The sequence below is a fragment of the Centroberyx affinis genome, unplaced genomic scaffold (genome assembly GCF_046629955.1).
Source record: "Centroberyx affinis isolate AG114_WGS23_722 - 3 ecotype Tasmania unplaced genomic scaffold, CSIRO-AGI_Caff_v1 ptg003010l_1, whole genome shotgun sequence".
Taxonomy (NCBI): domain Eukaryota; kingdom Metazoa; phylum Chordata; class Actinopteri; order Beryciformes; family Berycidae; genus Centroberyx; species Centroberyx affinis.
The window spans coordinates 29,925-49,736 of NW_027281110.1; positions in this window are offsets into that span (position 1 = coordinate 29,925).

Below are 19,812 nucleotides of genomic sequence, written 5' to 3' on the forward strand. Positions count from 1 at the left end.
ACACTAAAATAATATAGCTATGTGTAATAAGAGAATTGAAGCAGACATTTAAAAGTAACGCAAAAGTTACTTTCCCTAGTAACTAATTACTTTTATTATGCAGTAATTAGTAAAGTAATTAAATTACTTTTTGAGAGAAGTAACTAGTAACTGTAACTAATTACTAATTTTCAGTAACTTGTCCAACACTGGCTATCTTAGCACTTCAGTTACTAGTTTACAGCACCAAACAGAGACCTTGATGCGGCATGCTTAGCAGACCAAACCATTTTTGCAAATGGGTAGAAATTAATTGTTGACCTATTCCCTGATGATGAATTAGAAAAATGTAAAATGACCCTGGTTTTACATGTATCACAAATTATGTTTAAATTTCCCAGAAAGATTTTAAACTATTTTATTTTTAGACTTTTTTCACTTAATTTCTAATTGCATGTGTATGTGGATTGATCCAGGCACGTTACAATTTTATACCACTTTATGTGAAGGTTATTTCTCCAAATAAAATTGTATAACAGCTTGTCAAAAGTGGAGCAAGTGAACTTGGGAATCTCTAAACAATCTGAGTGGAAGTTGTTGCTGTTGGCTTGGTCTTACCACTTGAGCTAAACTCCCATTGGCTATTGCCTGGATCCTTGTCCAGGCAACAGCCAACGGATTTCAGTCTTGGCGAGTCTTGGACCGCTTCACAATCCACAAGCCTGGCTAGACTGGGCCCGACAAAATCAAACACATTTTGAAAACATCTTATCAGGCTCTGACTGGTCCGGAGTTCTCAGGAGACCCAAAAGCTCCGGCCTTGAACCAGTTCACACTACAGGATAATCTGCAGAAACTGTCAGGCCCAAGTGCCCCCCCGAGTCCTGACTCACCGCGGTCTGGATGGTCTAGTTGTGATCGTCTAGTGTGACCCAGCCGTCAGTTGGTGAGAGACAGTGAGAGAGCCTTGTGGGGTTGTTTATTTGTTGATTAAGACCTCCTTTTGTCTGTAGCTAGGCTGCTCTTCCAAAAGTCCTCAAGGCAAAGCAGATTTAAAATTAAATTGAAAAAACGAAATATATAAAAAATAAATATATATAATCAGTGTTCTAAATTATACAATCTATAGATGTGCCACTGAGTTGACAGATCCAAATATGCTGTGAATATGACATACAGTTATGTTGACATTATGAGCAGAATTCTGTTATGTTATGGATCGTCTATGAGCAGTACAATTGATCATTTTGTGTTTCTCATTCTGTCTCTTTGTTTGGCCTGCATGCTTTCTCCTGTAATGCCAATAATTCTGTTTCCCAGGAGCTGGGTGTTGGGCTTTCACCTCTTCATGTCTCTCTCCCCTCTCTCTGCCAGCCTGTCTGGAGGACGCCATGCCTACTAAATACAGCCTGATTGATCGTCTGACCGATTGATTGATTGGCGTCTAAGAGGCCTCTTTATCATCGCAAACTGTAATGATTGGCTTATCTCACCTTCTCATTCCATGTCTTTGCCCACCTAACTTTACAGAACTCTCTGTTTTTCTTTCTTTTCTCTCTCTGTCTTTGTTTTTATGTCTCTCTTTCTCTCATGCACACGCACACACACACACACAAACACACACACACACGCACACACACTTTCTCTCTCCCTTCCCTCTGTCTCTCATTGACTGTCTTCTGTAGGCAGGGGGCTCTCAGTCTGCCAGACAGTCACTTGGCTCCTGAAGGACGAGAGCAGTAGACAGGTAATCTTTTAATCTCCCCTCCATCTCCCTGCCTTTCTACTCCATTCTCTGCTAAAACATTTCATATTCTAATCGGCTCCTATGCGCGTCACATCCCCCGCAGCACCTCTTAATACCTTTCTATAGATCCATCAAACTCACCAACACTCCGCTAAGTTTATTCAATTTTTTTCTCTCTTTCTCTCTCTTTCGCTTTTTTGACGTTTCCTGGAATTCAAATGCAGTTCTTACATCCCCTTCCTTTTCCATCTCCTCTTACCTCCCCCCTCCTTTCCTTCTTTCTCCACCACCTTTTTTTTTTCTCCCTCCCTCACCTCCTTTTCTTTCCTTCATTCTTCGCCCGGAGGTTAGCGCTAAACGTGCATCATTCAGCGAAAAACAAAAGGAGTGAATTGATTGGGTTATCAGCTGCTGCTCTGGTGGACCCTTTGATCAGAACTGAAAAGCAGCGCTACATGTCAGAAATCTGCTTCAGCAGCTCTTTCTGAGTTTTACAATTACTACACGCCGCGGTCACATCCAAAGTTCCCCCTCCCTCTCTCCCCGCAGTCTTAGGGTTAGGGCCCGCGGCGACGAGCATTATTATGGCTCTCATTCTGCTTTCTCCCTGCTGAGCATGGAGCTGGGAGATTGTGTTAGGGAGATACGCCGCTGCTGTGGTAAGCTGGCTGCTGTAGATTTGGTGCTGGTGTATTGAGTGCTTGACTACGTTCTGTTGATCAGGGGTCAACGTGACTGTCGCCCACACAGAGTTCCCACAGTGTCCTGTCAGTGTCTGTCTAAATGCGGAGAGTCCCGCTGCACACTGAGATAGGGACAACAATACAACATACAAGTTCATCTCCGGATACGTGAACCTTGAACCCAGATAGAGGAAGTGGTGAAACTTGCCAGTTCATTAATAACAGAGAAGTGCGGGGCGAGGTCAGCAGGTCAGCGTGGAGGAACGTTGTTTTCTCTGTTCCATTTTTCTCAGGGTCTGACATAACCTGCAAGGTCAACAACAACAATAGAGAAGGAGAATGGCTCCGTTTTGACCTGATGAGAGGCAGGACTTCGCGCATCAGATAAATGCGCCCTGTATTACAGTAAATGTACAGTTGAGGAAACCACTTAGTTATAACAATGAAACAGAGCCGCACAGAAATAGAGGAAGCTGACTGAAAAAATAAACGCTTAAGATTTCAGATGAAACACACACACACACCCAGACACACAGGCACGCACTAAAACAACAGAATAGTCCATTTCTTTTCTCTTCAGAGTGCCTAAGGGTCTTGGCTCCTAAACAGTCACCTCGCTCCCTCAGTAATTGGCTGGCTGGTACTTAAGGCCAACAGCTTTTAATAAGCAATAGAGGCAGGAGCCAAACTGACAATAACGGCTGCCCTACATCAATTATTGGATACATATCCATCACTCGCTGACTTATATGTGACCCCAGGCACCTGCCAGCTGAGGTATTGACTGGCCAGCTCTCCCCAGTGCAAGTGACAAGTTCCATTTGCAATCACATTTATTAAACGGCTGTTAGAATGAGTGAAGGTCCGGGCCAGCCCGCGTCGCTCCACCAGCTTTAGCTCTTATTAATCTGAAAGCAGCCAAAGAATGGATAAATGTCTGAAGTGGGTAGATATGAAGAAGTATGTGATTGAATGATTGCATGTGGTTTCTCACTGCCTGTCTTGCTTGGATCTCGAGTGCAGCATCTTATCCAATAGTTTTTCCTCTGATTACAGAGCAGGGTGAACTGTTATTGTTTTTGTTAGATAGTCTCCCTCTGTTCTGAATGCCCTTACTAATATTGCAATAACTTACATCTTTTGATTACAATATGGATGCTCCATTATTACCCACAATTAACCTTACTTGAAGTAAGACAACTAGATTAATGTGTTTACATGACCCAAGAGATTGGTGTGCATGTAAACTCGCTTATTGCCTCTTTTTTGTGCCATTTGGTAAACGTGTGTATCCAAACTACTTTATTATAGCATAAGTACATGCATTTTTATTATGAATGGCCTCACTGGGAATGTAACCGCTTACCCTGTCAGTGTTAGTGCTATACCACAAGGACCTCTTTTTCTCTATCTCTCAATTTATTGGGATGTAAGACTGTGTGTATGTTTATGTGTTAGTGTCTGCATTTGTGTATGACAGCTCGTTAACATGAGCAATACCATTATATTTAATGACCTATTTGTAAAGCCCTGTTGTTTGTGCAAGTCCAGCAGGTCTTCTCTGAGAAGTGCCTTGACAGGCAAACAAGGGCCAGGTCCACGGGCCAAGTATCCATCAAAAAATTAAAAGAGAGAGGGACACAGAGAGCAGAAAAGACTAGAGCAAGAGAGCGAGAGAGTGGACAGTGCAGGAAAATGATAAAGGGCTTGCTGAAAAGCGGCTTCTCCTCTTCTTTTCCCTCCCCTCCTCCATCCTGCTCCCTTCATTCCCTGCCCCATTGAATTATGCCTCCCCTAATTGGCTTCAGTGGCGCTTAAAGCAAACAGTTTAAATAAGTAAAAGGTACTTGGATGAGGAAGCAGGGCCTTGCAATTATTGGAACTACATCAGTCAGGGTGCTACTCCGCAGTGGGCTGTTCTCTCTCTCTCACTCTCTCTGTCTCTCACACACACACTCTCTCTCTCTCTCTCTCTCTAGCTCGTTCTCTCCTATTTCTGGCTTTTTTGGAGGTGGCAGGAAAGGAGAAGATACAGTGAGGTGGTGTGTGCGCCTGTGTGTGTGTGTGCATGTGTGCGTGTGAGGGAGTGAGCCAAGGTAAAGCTGAGCTGGCCTGACGGGGGAGTGATAGGCAGCCCACAGGTACAGGATCCATTATCTAATGACCGTGCCGTTTAATCACGCGTCTCCCTGACATGTTTATAAGGCTGAACTTTGCAGTGCTATTAGAAGGGGAGACGAGAGAGGGCCGCGGCCCCAGCCTCGGGCCCCCGGGGCAGGCCTGGCCCTTTACCTCCTCTCCCACACCTATTATATGCTAATTACAGCCATTCCTAAACCGCGCTTACAAGGAGTTAATTTAGTGGGCCATTACGCCAGTCTATATTTCAGGGTGCTGCGCGCAGGGGCCTCGTGGGGCTTTGGGAGAGATGTGGAAGCGAGGATGAGAAGCTGGAGGAAATGGGCGAAGGGTGCTTTATATCCCGCAGGGGAGACGGGAACAGAGGAGTGAAGGGTGGCAAGTCTCCTGGCTGTGCCATTTGTCTGACTGGAATGAAAGAGCTGGCACAGGCACTTTGGGTCAACCGCTCAGCGACAGAGGGAGGGGGAGGGGGACTGGGGGGAGGCTGTGCTGTAGCTGTACAGGTTCTGGTGTATCTGCACTTTAGATAAAGACCGTAATGTTAATATTGAGCTAGCAGACACATTAACCATAGGCAGCGATGGAACTTAAGTAGAGTGAATTTCTTATAGCACAGACAAATTACTAGCCCAGTATAAATGTAATATTCAAATTTAACCTGTCATGATCGGTAATGCTCTCAAATTATGCACAGGGGTGGAACTTAGGGATTTTGGGCACTAGGCCACTGGACTAGCTGAGTGAAATTTCTACTAGCCCGGACACATTATTATGAGCCCAGTATAGATAATGTAATAATAAAGTTTAATGAGGCAGGTCATGCTCAAATTTAAATATATGCATAAAAAGTTTGTGTTCTTTTGTATATTTCATATTTTACTACTAGCTCATTATAAGTAATGTGACGTCCAAGTTTAATAAGGTAAATCATACTTATATACATTGTATTACAATTACATTGGCAAGCAGAACACCATAGTGAGTTTATCTGTACATAGCCAGACATGCAGCTTTCCTCAAACACCCTTACTTTTTTTTTTCTTCATAATTTTTGAAGGACACTTTCTTTTCTGCAGATGCTAGTGATGATGGTACATTTGCAAATAATTTATACGTATTCGTTTTTGTATCAGGTTCGTTCTTAGTGCTGCTGCAGGTGTCGTTTACGTTAGCTAGCTACTTCTGTCAGTGAGCTAAAGAGCTAAACTCTCACCCAAGCACAACCCACCAAAATATACAATGCATTTTATTTAGGTTATGGTCTCAGTAGCTAATTTCACTTCTTCTAATGTGTGTCCTTATGGTGATTTTCAAATTAATTGTGTCATTAACAGGATATAAAATGGAGTTAAGTTCTTAATTTCATGAGTGGCTATCCTTAAACTAAGCTGACATGGGACATCTAGGACACACATATACTGTATACACTCCTCCTCGCCTCGACCCACCTGAAAAGATTTTTTAAGGTTATTGTTTACTTTTAAAGAAAGGACAGGTCATATGGGAGAGGAATAAGTTGATTATGTGCCAGTGCATCATGGTGTATGGGTGTGTGTGTGTGCGCGCGTGTGTGTGTGTCAGTGTTGGCTGTTAGAGGCTTTAAAATTGCAGGTCTGCCAGGAGCAAGAGCTAAGCAGCTGGCAAGATACTGCTCCATTTCGGTGGTCACTGGTAGCCTGGCTGTTTGGCAGGGGAGGCGCCACCTGTACCCTTTAGTGTACATAACTGTCAAACCTTTAAACATTTGAATTCTGTGCTGTTTTGTGAATCGGCGCCAAATAGACTGTTTAAAGTGTGTGTGCTTATATACAGTATATACAGTTTATATATATATATATCACCATCTGTGTGTGCATGTGTGTATTTGTGTATTTGTGTATTTGTGTTTTGCTTACACATTCTCTCTGGTCCAGCTCAACCTCTTGATGCCTCACAGAGCATCACTCTCCTCAGCTCAGGTTGTTGCTGGCCAAGTGCACTGAGCAGCACTTGAGGCCAGATTAATAGGTGACATTTACGAGGGTGTGAGTGTGTGAGCGTGTGTGTGAGACTGGCAGGGCCAGGGACTGAGTGATATAGGGCTCCCTATCAGCAGACAGGAGTCAACTACTCCCACTACTCCCCACCCTAAAGGGCAGGCTTTATTGCCAGAGCCTGATATATGCCCTCGCACGCAACAACTTTTATTTAGGAGCCCCCTGTTGAACCCCTGTCTCTCCTGGCCCACTATTTATGAACATATTAAAGGACTGGTTTGGTGTTATTCACTGGTTAGTTACCTTTTATTGGACCTGTAATGAACTGACTGCATTTGAACTGCTCACACCTTACTTACATTTGTTTGTAGCCTTTCCCTCAGAATCCTACTCTCTGATGCTCTAATTCATTCTCTTCTCACTTGTAATTGATTTTTAAAGGAGATTAAATGCTAAGGGAAGAGAGGGAAACAATTGGGAGTGTGAATCTGCTGTAACTGTGTGTTTTCAATTTCATGTGTCTGTTTAGTAGCTGTTCTTTGTCTCATTCTGATTATTTAACTAAGGTGCAATATTTGCACTGATGAAAATACCACCCTCATGTAAGTATTCTGAACAAAATATAAGTGCAGCACGTAAAGTTTTGGTCCCATGTTTCATGAGATAAAATATAATATTTTCCAAAAAAATATTATTTCTCCCTGTTTATAAGCATTTCTCCTTTGCCAAGAATGATTTTCTTATATGAATTGGAACTAAGTAAAATCTTCCAAGTTAAATTGTTGCATGTTGCATTTATATTTTTGTTCAGCAATAGATACATACCCGTGCCTACCATATATATGCACACATAACATGCACTGATCTACTAATGCCTTTCTTATGAACTTTGGCCTCTTGAAATATTCATTTGAAATACTGGTGGCGCTGAGCAGTGATCTCTTTCCAGGAACAGGTGGAGTAGGAGGGCCACGCTCCGCCCATCCTCTACCCCAGGAGACAGTTACTGAGCCTGGGCAGGGCCTTTACACACTGCCCCTGGCCCGCCACACGGCCAGGCCTGGGCCCTTCCCATTAGCAGAGATCAATGCTGTTTTATTTATTCATCTCAACAGCCTTCACTGCAGTCCCCGAGGCTTTGGCCTGCTCTGAATGGATTGTCTTAGGGATTGTAGATTCTCCCATCAGGCTTCTGGAGTCAGAGCCATGTCCCACAATTATGTTTTTCCTCAATCCCATTCTCTTTTGCCCTCTTCCTCCTGCTTGTAGCTGTAGTAGTCATCATTATCAGCAGCATCAGCATCCCCACTACCACCACACCTGCTTCCAATTGCATACAGTCATAGGTCCCTTTCGAATTAGTTTATTACATACACTTTCCCTGCTGAGTCAAAAAGATGGTCGTATGAGTTAAGCTGAATGAGTCAGAGCTCAGGTCAGCCGCCAGTGTAGTAGTTGTGTGTATATATGTGTGTGTGTGTGTGCGCTTTGTTCGGCCTAGTGATTGGATGAGCCGCAGCAGAATACAGTCAGGTGTAGGTGGAGAGCAGAGAGGTGTTAATTTATGACTAACACTTAGACACAGGATCAATTGCCAGTAAATGTCTATAGGCTCAGAGTGGAGAACACTTTAAAGTGGAGAATGCTTTAGACTTAAATGCCTTAGAAAGACTTTGAATAACTCTGTCCACTGCTATCCTCCACAATGGGTTTGTATTATTTATTTTTTTGCTCTTTATTACATCTCAGCTTTACAGTTCTTGCACATTTGAGGTTTATGAGTTGCCAAGGAGTCGTTGTGCTACATGTTACTGTTATAAGGAGTTAAATCATACTATGTAAAACAACAAAGTAATTTTCACTTTATTTGAAATCGAATTAGTTTTGTCAGAATTTAAGTTAAAAGCTCACAAGAGCGTTCCCTTGAATGAGAGCATTTTGTTCCTTGGCCACCTGCCCCATGGCCCTTCTATTGCTGATCTTAAAACACTTTGAAGGTGAAGGTGAGGCTTTGTAACCTCGGGCCATCGGTTGGTTCTCTGTCAATAATTGGACTGTCTTGCTCCTCTTGTTCTGATGAGCCAGACTTCTGTTTGCAGATCGCTGGGCCTCAATGAAACCTTTGGGACTCTTGGCTGGCCCAGGTTGGTTTTGGGGCGAGGCCACCTGAAACCCCTTGGAGCAAAGCTTCTCATTCCTCCTGGAAACATTATCCAACACAGGAGCAGGCACTGAGCAGACCAGAAGCTCATTTCCACCTCATCAAGAATTTCTACCAAGCGTTCATTAGCTTCATAATCATGTAATTCAATCCATGATGGCAGGCAAGAGTAGTTGCTAGTGTGTAGGTATAGTAACAGCAATAAGGGTAGTTATAGTAGCAAGCATATTATTACTAATAATCAGCATAATGTTAGTCAGTGAAGATGGCTGCTGTCATAGGTTTACCATAGGGGTCCAGGTAATTGAAAGTATGGTAGGGATAGTGTTGCATTGATCTCCTACATGATCCATAATGTGCCATTAAACTGAGATGGCTGTGATGTTAAGGTGATAGGTAACGTGTGAGAATCCTGTTGTGTAACTTTACTGTATGTATAACAGGCGACCCTTTGTGTGGAAGCACGTCTCTGGTGAGGATCCACTGGGTTACTCGGTGTGTAGCTGCCCTTGTGATTCCACTGCTCTGCAGCCTGTTTGAAGACTGGAAGAATTTTGTGGGACAATAAAGAGCTGTTGGCAAGCGTGATGTTTCCTCTTGTACTCTGCTCTGTTGAATGGGCTAAATATGCTACAATATATCATATGTGGCAGTTATAGTGTTTGCTGCATGCATAGGAAAAGACGCATGTAGCATTGCACCAATAGGATAAAGTTATCAGTAAATCATCCTACTTCAAGGCCACAGAGAAAATACCTGTTATCTTAGCGTATTGTTTTATACATGGTCTAAAATCTTAGGGTTATGTCAGTGAACATTTATTTTATAACATTTTTTGCATGTGACTTTCCCTGTAAAGAAATATAATTTAGGTGAGAATAAAATGGGGAAAAAAATCATCAAAAGAATGGGTTAAGAGTTATCAGCAGCTTCCACAAGGCTTAAAGATGAGAATGAAAGCTTTCATATTTTGTAACATGCTTTACATTTCCATTGGATTTTATTAGAAATCACCTGATGGTCAGCCGTGGAATAACAATTATGACACATTCCACGTTTTTTTCTTCCCTAACCAGAGTGGCTGTCCTTTTCCTAGTCTGCAGAATTTCCCTGAGCTGAATAAATGCAGCATTTGCCTGGGAAAGTCCTTTTTTTTTACTCCCTCGGGCTCTGTGAGAATTCAGGGCCATTCCAAACCATACAAACTGGAGATTGTGTGTATGTATGTGTGATCGTGTGTGTGTGTGTATGTGTGTGTTTGTACGCTTCCCGGAGGGGTGGTGGTCTGTGTTTTGACTGTATCAGGTGTACAGGCTTTAATCCCCCCCCTCCTCCCCCCACCTCTGCCGCTGCAGTCATGCTTCGATCATATGAAAACAGAGAGAGTCAGAGGAAAGCACTTATGAATAAAAGAGAAAGGACAACCTGTCTGTTCCCAAAGCTCAGGGATCCCTGCCCTTAAAACAAATAATCTGTCTCGTGTATCTGTGTCTCATATCGGACTAATGCATGCTATTGTAAACAATCACACAGCGAGCCCCGAACGGCTCAGGAAACTGCAAGTGTCGGGCCGAGCGAGAGAAGGTCGGAGGGAGTGAGAGTGATTGAGAAAACAAGCGTGTATGTGTGAGCGAGAAAGGGAACGAGGATGAGTTAAACAGTGTGAATTGAAGGTTTTCTGGGTCAGTGTTTGTGTGTGTGTGTGTGTGAGTGTTAGTGGGGGGTGGGGGAGGCAAACATCAAACGGTCAGCCTTGCCCTCCAGGCCACCTCTGACCTAGGCCGTTTAGGGGTCAGGAGACTTAGTAGATACTTAAACCTTTCTGGAGGATTTTGACCTGTCCTTCCCTCCTGGCCCCGCCATTCCCCAGCCAGCCTTGCCTTGTCCCCCACCCCACCCCCCCTGCTGCTACCCAGCCCACCAATAATCCCCGGCCAATCAATAGTAACTGTTCTCTCGATAATTCATAACATTAACATGCGCTCAATGGCCCAGCGGATGGATGGGGAAGACATAGGAGGGCCATCATTCCAGTATCGATCCCCCCCAGCGGGAGTCGATAGGCGGGGAGGTGATGGAGTTATAGCCCCCTGCCTCCTGGAGGTAGAGTCACAGCAGTAGCACAGCCTCGCGTAAACAGACACACACCAACACACTCACAGACACGTTCACACGCACGCACAAATATACACATGGGTTTTCAGTGTATAGGATGCGAGTGTGTGTGTGTGTGTGTGCATGTGTACGTGGGATGCGGTGCCAGAGTGTCACCAATAGAAATAAGAGGCAACCCTTTTAATTACCCCCCAGAGCAGGCACCTCCTCTTCTATCATCACTCCTTCTCTCCCATCGCATCCAATCCACTCCCTCTTTCCCCGTCTCCCCATCTTTCTGTCTTTCTTCCTGCATTCCCTCTCTGCCATTCCAAAGGGCCCCCCCGTCCCCATAGGTTTCTTATCCACCAGTTTCCCCTTTTGTTTTCGTGTCCCTATTGCTCCATCCCTCTCCACTTCTCCTACACTGCCTCCCTCCCCACCCCCTCCGTCCCGCTTGTTTTTACCTCTCCTCCTCTCAGAGATTCAGCAAACAGCAATTCCAGTTCTCCAGTAGTAAACTTTACTCTAGTAACCTGCTTTTTCATTTCTTTTCTCATTTTTTCTTGTGACCTAAAACCAATTTTATGGACTGTTGGGTAGACTAATCAAGACATATTTCTCATATTGAGACTATTAACCTACACACACGCAGTATTTTAGTAAGCCTACCTTATGTAGATACATAAGGCATGGCCTTATGTAGGCTTCACATTGATTTGCTTTGGATACTGATTTCTTTATAATAATTTGGGGATCCATTTGAATCGTTCTATGATCGTCCCCTGACCAAGCCTTTGAAACACACTTGTCTCCTACGTTCTCCCTCGCCACCTACCCCCTCCCCATTCCCCTCCACACACACACACACACCCCACATCTAGATTTTCCCGTCTCTCCTATTTCCTATCCCAGTATCTACCCCTAATATATCTGATCTCAAGGGGCTATCAAACTGTGAAAGCCATGGACTCTGTGTATAGATGGAGATACACACGTGAACACAAGCACAAGTATGGTACTGTGTGTGTGTGTGTGCGTGCGTGTAGTGGTGGTGGTGGGGGGTGGGGGGCCTTAGGGCGTCTCTGGAGAGAACATTGAACTCGATTCCAGTCAGTTCCAGGTTTGTTAGGCAGTGGAGGAATGGAGAAAGGAGGGTTGGCGAAAGAAAGGAGATGCTGCTGAGGGCAATGTTGAGGGGGTCACAAGTGTGAATGAGGCGTGTGATACACTGAAGGTGTATGTGTATGAGTATGTGTGTATGTGCATGACTGCATGCAACTGTTTGTATGTATGGGGAGGCTATGATGCATGCAATAAGGAGACTGTTGAAAATATAGCAAAGGGAAGGGATAGGCTTCTGCGTGTGTGTCTGTACGTGTGTATGTGTTTGTCTACATGTGTGTGTGTTTGTGTCTACCTGTGTGGGTGTGTTTGCTGATTGTGCCAGTGTATATGCGGACATCAGTACTGACATGTACAAACTTGTGTGTGCTGTGGTGTGTGTGTGTGGGTGAGTGGATGGGTGGTTGGTTGTGAGTCTATGTGTGGGGGCCTGCGCACATGAGTATGCGGATATTCAAGCCGGTGTATACGCACGTGAGTGTGTGTGTGCGTTTGTGTGTGTGGCGATGTGGCTCCAGGACCGCTGTGAAGCAGCCCTTGTCTCATTAGCATGTCAATTGACTCCATCTGCTTTGCACATGAAAGGGCCAGGATGTGTAGGAGGACAGGAGAAAGAAAGAACGAGGGATGTGGAGGGGGCCGGGGGACGGCTGCGTATTTATCTCCACCTTGTAGGAATCTGTATCGTACAGTGAGTGCACTTATTAAGGATCACAGCGCTGTGCTCACACACACACACACACACACACACACACACACACACACACAAATGGACAGACTGACACACATAAACACATGTGCATACACACAAACACATATCATATCTAAACCTTCTTGCATGCAAAGTCGTTGTCCACACCATATACACTAGAGATCTCAACATAATGTTTGCTGTGAGATATCCAGATGTGCACTGCTGTTGGTGGCAAAGTGAAACAATAAGTATCATGTACAATATTTTCATCAACACATCTGAGTTCACACTTGCTCGCCTTTATTCTCTCTGTGTCTTATGACTCCAAAACCTCTCTCTCTCCCTCTCCCTCCCTCTCTCTCTGTCTGTATGTGTGTGTGCATACATGTGTCTTCACTATGAGAGGTGATGAGAGAAAGGGGGGGGGAAAGCGGTGAGAGAAAACAGTCCCAGAGACCAGTTTAAGAGTACAAACCCAATCCAGCTGTTGTGAAGTAAACAGAAGATAAACAAACAAACAAATACAGAAATGCACAGTGATGCCCCACGGGCTGCTGCCACTGCTGCTGAGAGAAGGAGCGAGGAAGAGAGAGGGAGAGAGAGAGAGGATGAGAGACAGAAAAAGGGGCCTGAGGGGAGGGCGAACAGCAGGTCTGGTTTTGTAGATCACACACACTGTTCATCAACCTCCTCCTGCTCTCTCTCTCACTCTATCTGCACCTGTTACGGATACTGCATGGATGCTCTCTCCGCCTCCTTCCGTAAACCAGCCCCCTTTCACAGTCTCGCTACCACAACCCGAATCCCAAATGGGCTACGTGAACTGATACTGATAGTTGTAAGGTACAGGTCTAATAATCATAATAATGATCATAATACAATTCCACCCTAGCTGAAAGCTCCAAGTGTTGTATGCATCCCTATTCCGCTTCCCAGCTCCTGAAGGATTTGGCTATCCGATCCGGTCCTCCAGGACTTGTCCCATGTCCCAGGGACCTTCTCTCAGCTAGGAACCGCGACACACTGGCCCCAATGCATGGGGGACCCCTTTTAGAGACAGGACCAAGCTTTCACATCCAGTCCACGCGGACTCCCAGCGGTCTACAGAGACCTGCCGTATCCAGAGTACTGAGGGACTGGGGCAGGCTAGAGGGTGAGAGAGGCAATTAGAGAGAGGTAGAGGCATGGGGAGAGGAAGAAAGGCGACGAGGGGGATGGGACAACAGGGATGTGAGATGCAGGGATTTTCTTCCTAGCGAGGAACAAGGGGATTGGTAAAGAGAGAAGAGGGAGCAAGTGACAGGTTGCATCGGAGGAAGACATGGACAAAGACACACTGACATCAAAGACTTTTTTTGCATCTCTTTCTCTCTCTCTCTCTCCATCCCTCCCTCCCTTCTTCCCTCTATATCTACTCCTGTGTTTGTGTCTCTTCTCATTCTCCATGCAGGCTGCGTGGCAGCAAGTGTACCTAAGGAGAATGCCTCATTTACACAAAAAGCTCTTTTCACTGTGCGTGTCATCTCAGGTTGCCTCTCTTTCCCCCTGTCTCTCTCTCTCTCTTTCTTTCTTTCTTTCTTTCTTTCTTTCTTTCTCTTTCTCTCTTATTGAATCTGTCTCTCTCTCTCTCTCTCTCCTCATCACCTTGCCCCAATTATTCGCACAAATAGATACATCAATCATATTGGAACATATTTCTCTTAAACGTGGACAGAGATAAATACTGTTCTGTACTTTACATAGAATGAGGAGCTCCTGTTCTGCATGCCAGTCTTTTTAACCCCCTCTCCCTTGTCTGAACATGAAGTAAGTGGTCCATTTTATTCTAGCAGTGTTGCAGGGAGCTCTGGTATAATGCTCCCCTCCTTTTCTCTGTCTGGCAGCATTGAGAACTATGAGAAGTGGTTCGAGTTAACGGATTATGTCCAGTACAGAACATATCGTTGCTCTGTGTTCCTATTTTGTAAGCGCCGTACACCGACTGCCATAAGTCTACTCATGTGAGTGTTTTTGATAATAGACAGATCAGAACTGTCTTTGAGGAAGTGGATCCCTCAGGCCCCCAACCCCCCTCCCTTTGTGTTTTTTCGCATCTGGACCTCCCCGCAAGAGATGTGTGTGGGAGGACAGGCATGCACACTCACATGCACGCATACATAAACATGTGCGGACACACACACACACACACACACATACACACAGGCTCACCCAGACACTCACAAACACACACTGGTGCCCAGATTTGGGTTTCTTCCAGTGCTGCACCCTGTGTTGTGTTTTGTTGCCGTGGTGCTTTTGTGGTTGCCTGGGGAAACTGGCAGGTGGAGGGGTAAATTTGAGGTCGGGTTTGGGCTCTTTGACCATGGGCAAAAGAATGCTAACTCAAAGGAGTCTGCAGGCTCTGGAGGTGTGGGAGTCTGCTGATATATGCATGTGCCTGACAAACAGCTGATTCCTAAAACCGATAAAAGTACCACAAATGTAAACATACCGTATAGTACGTTAGATCATGCGGATAATCTTTTGGCATGCAAGCACGTGTGTGAGTGTATGTGTGGGTATGTGTCAGTGTGGGGGTTAATTATTGGGACAGGATGAGTCTGTGTGGGTGTAGTTTAAAGAGACCAGCGGGGTGAAACTCATCGAGCCTAGATTAGAACCATATGAATGCATCTTTGCTTCTGAGCGCTAATGCGGCGGCTAGCTCTTCATCGGAAAATGAATTCAGATCGTCAGTTTGGTGAAAGGCTGTGCCACTAGAAGGTGATTCATTGGGAACAGTCATTTCTACTAGCGGGACCACTCACCTTTTACTCATAGTGTGTTTACATTGTCAGTCTTAGACTCATCCATTGTTATGTAAAGTCAATGTTGGAACCGGTAGAACAGATAATTTGACCTGACATGAGGGAGTGTGTGAATTTGCTTGTCAATCTGTCTGTTTGCCTGACTGAATGCCTGTTTGTCTGTCTATCTGTCTATCTGTCTGTCTGCTTGTCTACAGGCCTAAGTATAACCATATTTGCCTGTTAACCCCAGTCTTAGTCTAGGTGCAGCGACTGTTTCCTGGACTGGGCTGTGGCTCTGCCTGGAAAGCTACTGTCCTCCCTTGAGTGGGGGCTTTGATCGGGCTAATGGACTCATACATGCTGGTCCGGGTTGGCGGGAGGCAGCTGGCGAGCTGTGTGTTGTTTTTCTTGGTCTGGCTTGGTATGGTTGGGCTTGGTTTGTTTTGTACCAGGCTGGTGTGACCACATCAGTGGTCCTTACAGGCCTTACTGAGGAAATGAACCGATATAACTGACTCAGCAGCAACGAGCTCTGGTTATGATCTTCAACACACACACACACACACACACACACACACACTGAGACATACACATTATTCTGTTTCAGTTACATAGTGTACTGTACGTGCGCACTTACTCATACACAGATGCACACAGACACATGCACACTTACTCAAAGATACACACTAAGGCAGGCTCAGTGTGTACACTGCTACAGAATACACACCACAGACTGACACACTCAGCAATATCCCCCCCCCCTCTCTCTCTTTCCCTTTTTCTCTCTTTGATCTTGCTCATACTCCAAAAGGGATACAGTTCTCCATGCCAGTGAAGTTAATTCTCAGGCACCATGATGGAGTCAGTCAGTCCTCCTACTCAGCAGTAGATCTCACTCATGCAGGTGTGGGATCTGCTGACCTGGCTATCCACCCTGTCCCAGTGGGCCTGCAGGCTGTGACCTAATGGTCATCTGATCCCACCACCACCATTCTCTCACTCCCTCTCTCTCTCCCTCTCTCTCTCTCTCTCTCTCTCTCTCTCTGGGCTCTGGTGTCTGGTTTGATGCGACCAGAATAGTCATGATGATGTCATCAGTGTGAGTCAACAGGTAGGTGCTGCAGCGTCCAGCTGAGTCGGCGTTCTCCCTTCATGGCAGGCTGTGAAGCAGTTCCATGTGACCACTACTGAGGCCATACTCACATCTGCGCCTCGCTGAGCAGCAGCCTGTGCCAGCACATCTTGATTTTTCTTTTACCACGTTAAATACGCATCGTTGTTATAAGCATTTTCTATTAGGTTTTCACTGGGGCTGTCTTGTTGGTGTATAACTTATAATGAGTTAGTGATGGAGATTCAGTTAAAGTTGAAGTTGAAGGTTGCAGAGCATTTCTCATTCTCTCACTGGGGCCTTTCCAAGTCCACATTCCATTGAAATGAGCGTAAGAGCTGTGGTAGTTATGTTGTAATTCACAGTGTCGTAAACACTGCTGATGGAGTGTGTGACTGTGCGAAGGTGTGTGTGCGTGCAGAGATAGAGAGAAGCAGAAACAGAGTTGAGAACGGTCGAGAGAAAGCGAGGGAGAAGTGTGTGTGTATGTGTGTGTGCGAGTGTACATTGAGAAAGGTCTTTATGAATTACCATTAAATCCGGAAAAAACACGGACCATTCGAAATTCCCCTTTTGTCGTGACACTTTCCATAAACAAGCTTTATTTTTCAGTGCCCAGACAAAACATCCACCACCGTTCAGAGCAACATGCCAAATAGCTTACGTACGGAAGAAAATAAAGTCCTATATAAAAACACAAGATGAACACTAGATGAAACTCTAGCCTTGGATGACACACACCGACGGACACAAAACGATGACACACAGAGAAACGCAACATCTGGCAAAAGTTCAGTCCAAGAAAATGATGCAAACTTACCACATGATTACATGTCCATTTAGAGATTTCTCCCTTCGTTTGTACATGTTTACACTTACTACAACAGTGTTTTTGTTTCCTGAGATCTTTCCCATCTCAATGACAATGTTTACTGTTCTCCAACATGTCGAAATTGTTTCTGACACCTTTGGGACCCGAGCTATTGTGACAAGGTCATGGGGCTCAAGTTGACAACAAGTACAAGGGAATGTTTGTTCTGGTGAGACAGGAGCCTGTGTTCTTCGCTCATGGGGTTGGGCCAGAAGAGTAAGTGTGAGAAATCCGATCCACTCAGGGGTCGCAGTTTATTTGTTCAATTTGCTCTCGTCTGCTGTCTGAGTCAGAGCAACAACCTCTCTCTCTCTCTCTGTCTCTCTCTCTCTCTCTCTCTCTCTCTCTCTCTCTCTCTCTTGCTCAATCTTTTTCTCTCTCTCCTCACTCTTATGTTCATTGTTTCTCTGCCTTCCAATCTAACTTAACCAATTTTTATTCCTTTTTTTCCCCTGCTGTCTCTCACAGCATCCCTCCGCCCGCCCCTCCTCCCTCTCTCTCCCCCACACTAATAGTATCTCCAGAAGTGTTTCTCATTATGCTCATGATCTGACCATATGGCAATGCACTGTGTGTGTGTGTGCGTCTACACACACACGCACACACACACATACACACACACTTCAATCTCTGAATCACACACTCTCCGCATTTGACCCATTTCATTCTGGGAGATCACAGACCTTGTGCTTGTTTTGTTGTGGTCTTTTTATTCGCCTGCTGGTGCATGTCCGTAATACGGGGCCCTGTACACCCATGCAAATATACTGTATGTGTGTGTGTGTGTGTGTGCACGTATGTGTGTGTGTTCACAGCTGTGTTATGTGGGCTTCACAACACAAATCGGGGTTTTTCAGCTGCTGCTCATTCCCTCTGGTTAGAAACCTGAACACACACACACACACACACACACACACACACACACACACACACACACACACACACACACACACACACACACACTCTGAAGCATTGGCTTTGCCTTGCTATCTCCAGATGTGCTATGATTGTGTTGAATACACTTGAGATCTCTTAGTTTGCGTCAAAGCCATGTTAAGACTATTGTGGATGAGGAAAGCCATCCAAAATCTGTAATGGGACTTGTGGTCCTGTTCCAGTACTTTCAGCATGTAGTAATGCTTGTGAGTATAAGCGTCACTTAAATGGTTAAACACTGAAAAAACATGGATATTTATATTAAATCCATGTGCTTTATCCACTGCAGGTGCTTGTCATTCTCTTCTTACTCTGCCATTCTCAGTCTAGCGTCTGTCTCTCCATCATCACATTGCAGATTAGGGACCCCCCCCCCCTTCCCCAAACACTAGCTCTCTCTCTCTTTTTCTCTCTTTCTCTCTCACAATATCCCTTCGCCATTACCTGAAACTGTATTCTTTGTCCAGACTACACACACACACACACACACACACACACACACACACTCACACACACACACACACTCACAGAGAACAGCACAGCAACACAATAACCCCAGGCCGCTGGTTATTAGAAAATCACCCAAACCTGTCGTCCCCTCAGTCAAGGAAAGGGGGGAAGATTTCCCAGCTATATTAAAGGAGAGGTAGTAGCCTCTGTCCCAGCTTCCCTTCATCTCTCCCCCGTTTATTCTAATCACACCCTGGCTGTCTCCCCTCCTGCCTTTATTTTGCTCTATTTTTCCATCTCTTTGTTTTGTTTTTCGCCTGACAGTGACTGGGTCTCTTCTGCCCCCGGGGAACAGAGTTATGAGCCCGATGTCCTTTCATAGTCAATTGTATAATGCGTTTTGTGTGTGTGCGTGTGTCTTTGTGTGTGTGTGTGTGGTTGTGTGCATGTATGAGAGCGAGAGGGTGAAAGAGGAGGAGGGAAAAAGAAATGCCGATATGCTTGAGAGAAAGTGTGTTTGTGTGTGTGTGTGTGTGCATGCCACTGACAGTTAGTAGCCCACTGTATGCTCGTATGCCAGCGTGGGTGCGTATTGTTTACAGAGCATGTCCTTCATTGTGGTATTTTGGTTGGGTCCTTCCAGGATGCTGCTATCATGCTGACCTCTTCCCTGTTCTGTCACACACTACTGGAAGTGCTGTAATGATATGTGCTGCACTGTCCACATCATCCTCTCCATATAGGCCATGCTAACAATATGTACAACACCAAGTTATATCAAAGTGATCAAACTGCTCTCTCCCTTAAGGGTTACTCAGTGTTCCTGTAGTGTTTTTGTAGGTTCTGTGTGTGTGTGTGTGTGTGTGTGTGTGTGTGTGTGTGTGTGTGTGTGTGTGTGTGTGTGTGTGTGTGTGTGTGTGTGTGTGTGTGTGTGTGTGTGTGTGTGTGTCTGTGGGTTTGTCAGGTGTTAGTCCTCAGCTCAGTCTGAGATAAGAGTGATGTGTCAGTGCTTCCCGGGGGCTGAATGTTCCTGGGTGTTTCTCCAAACAAAGCC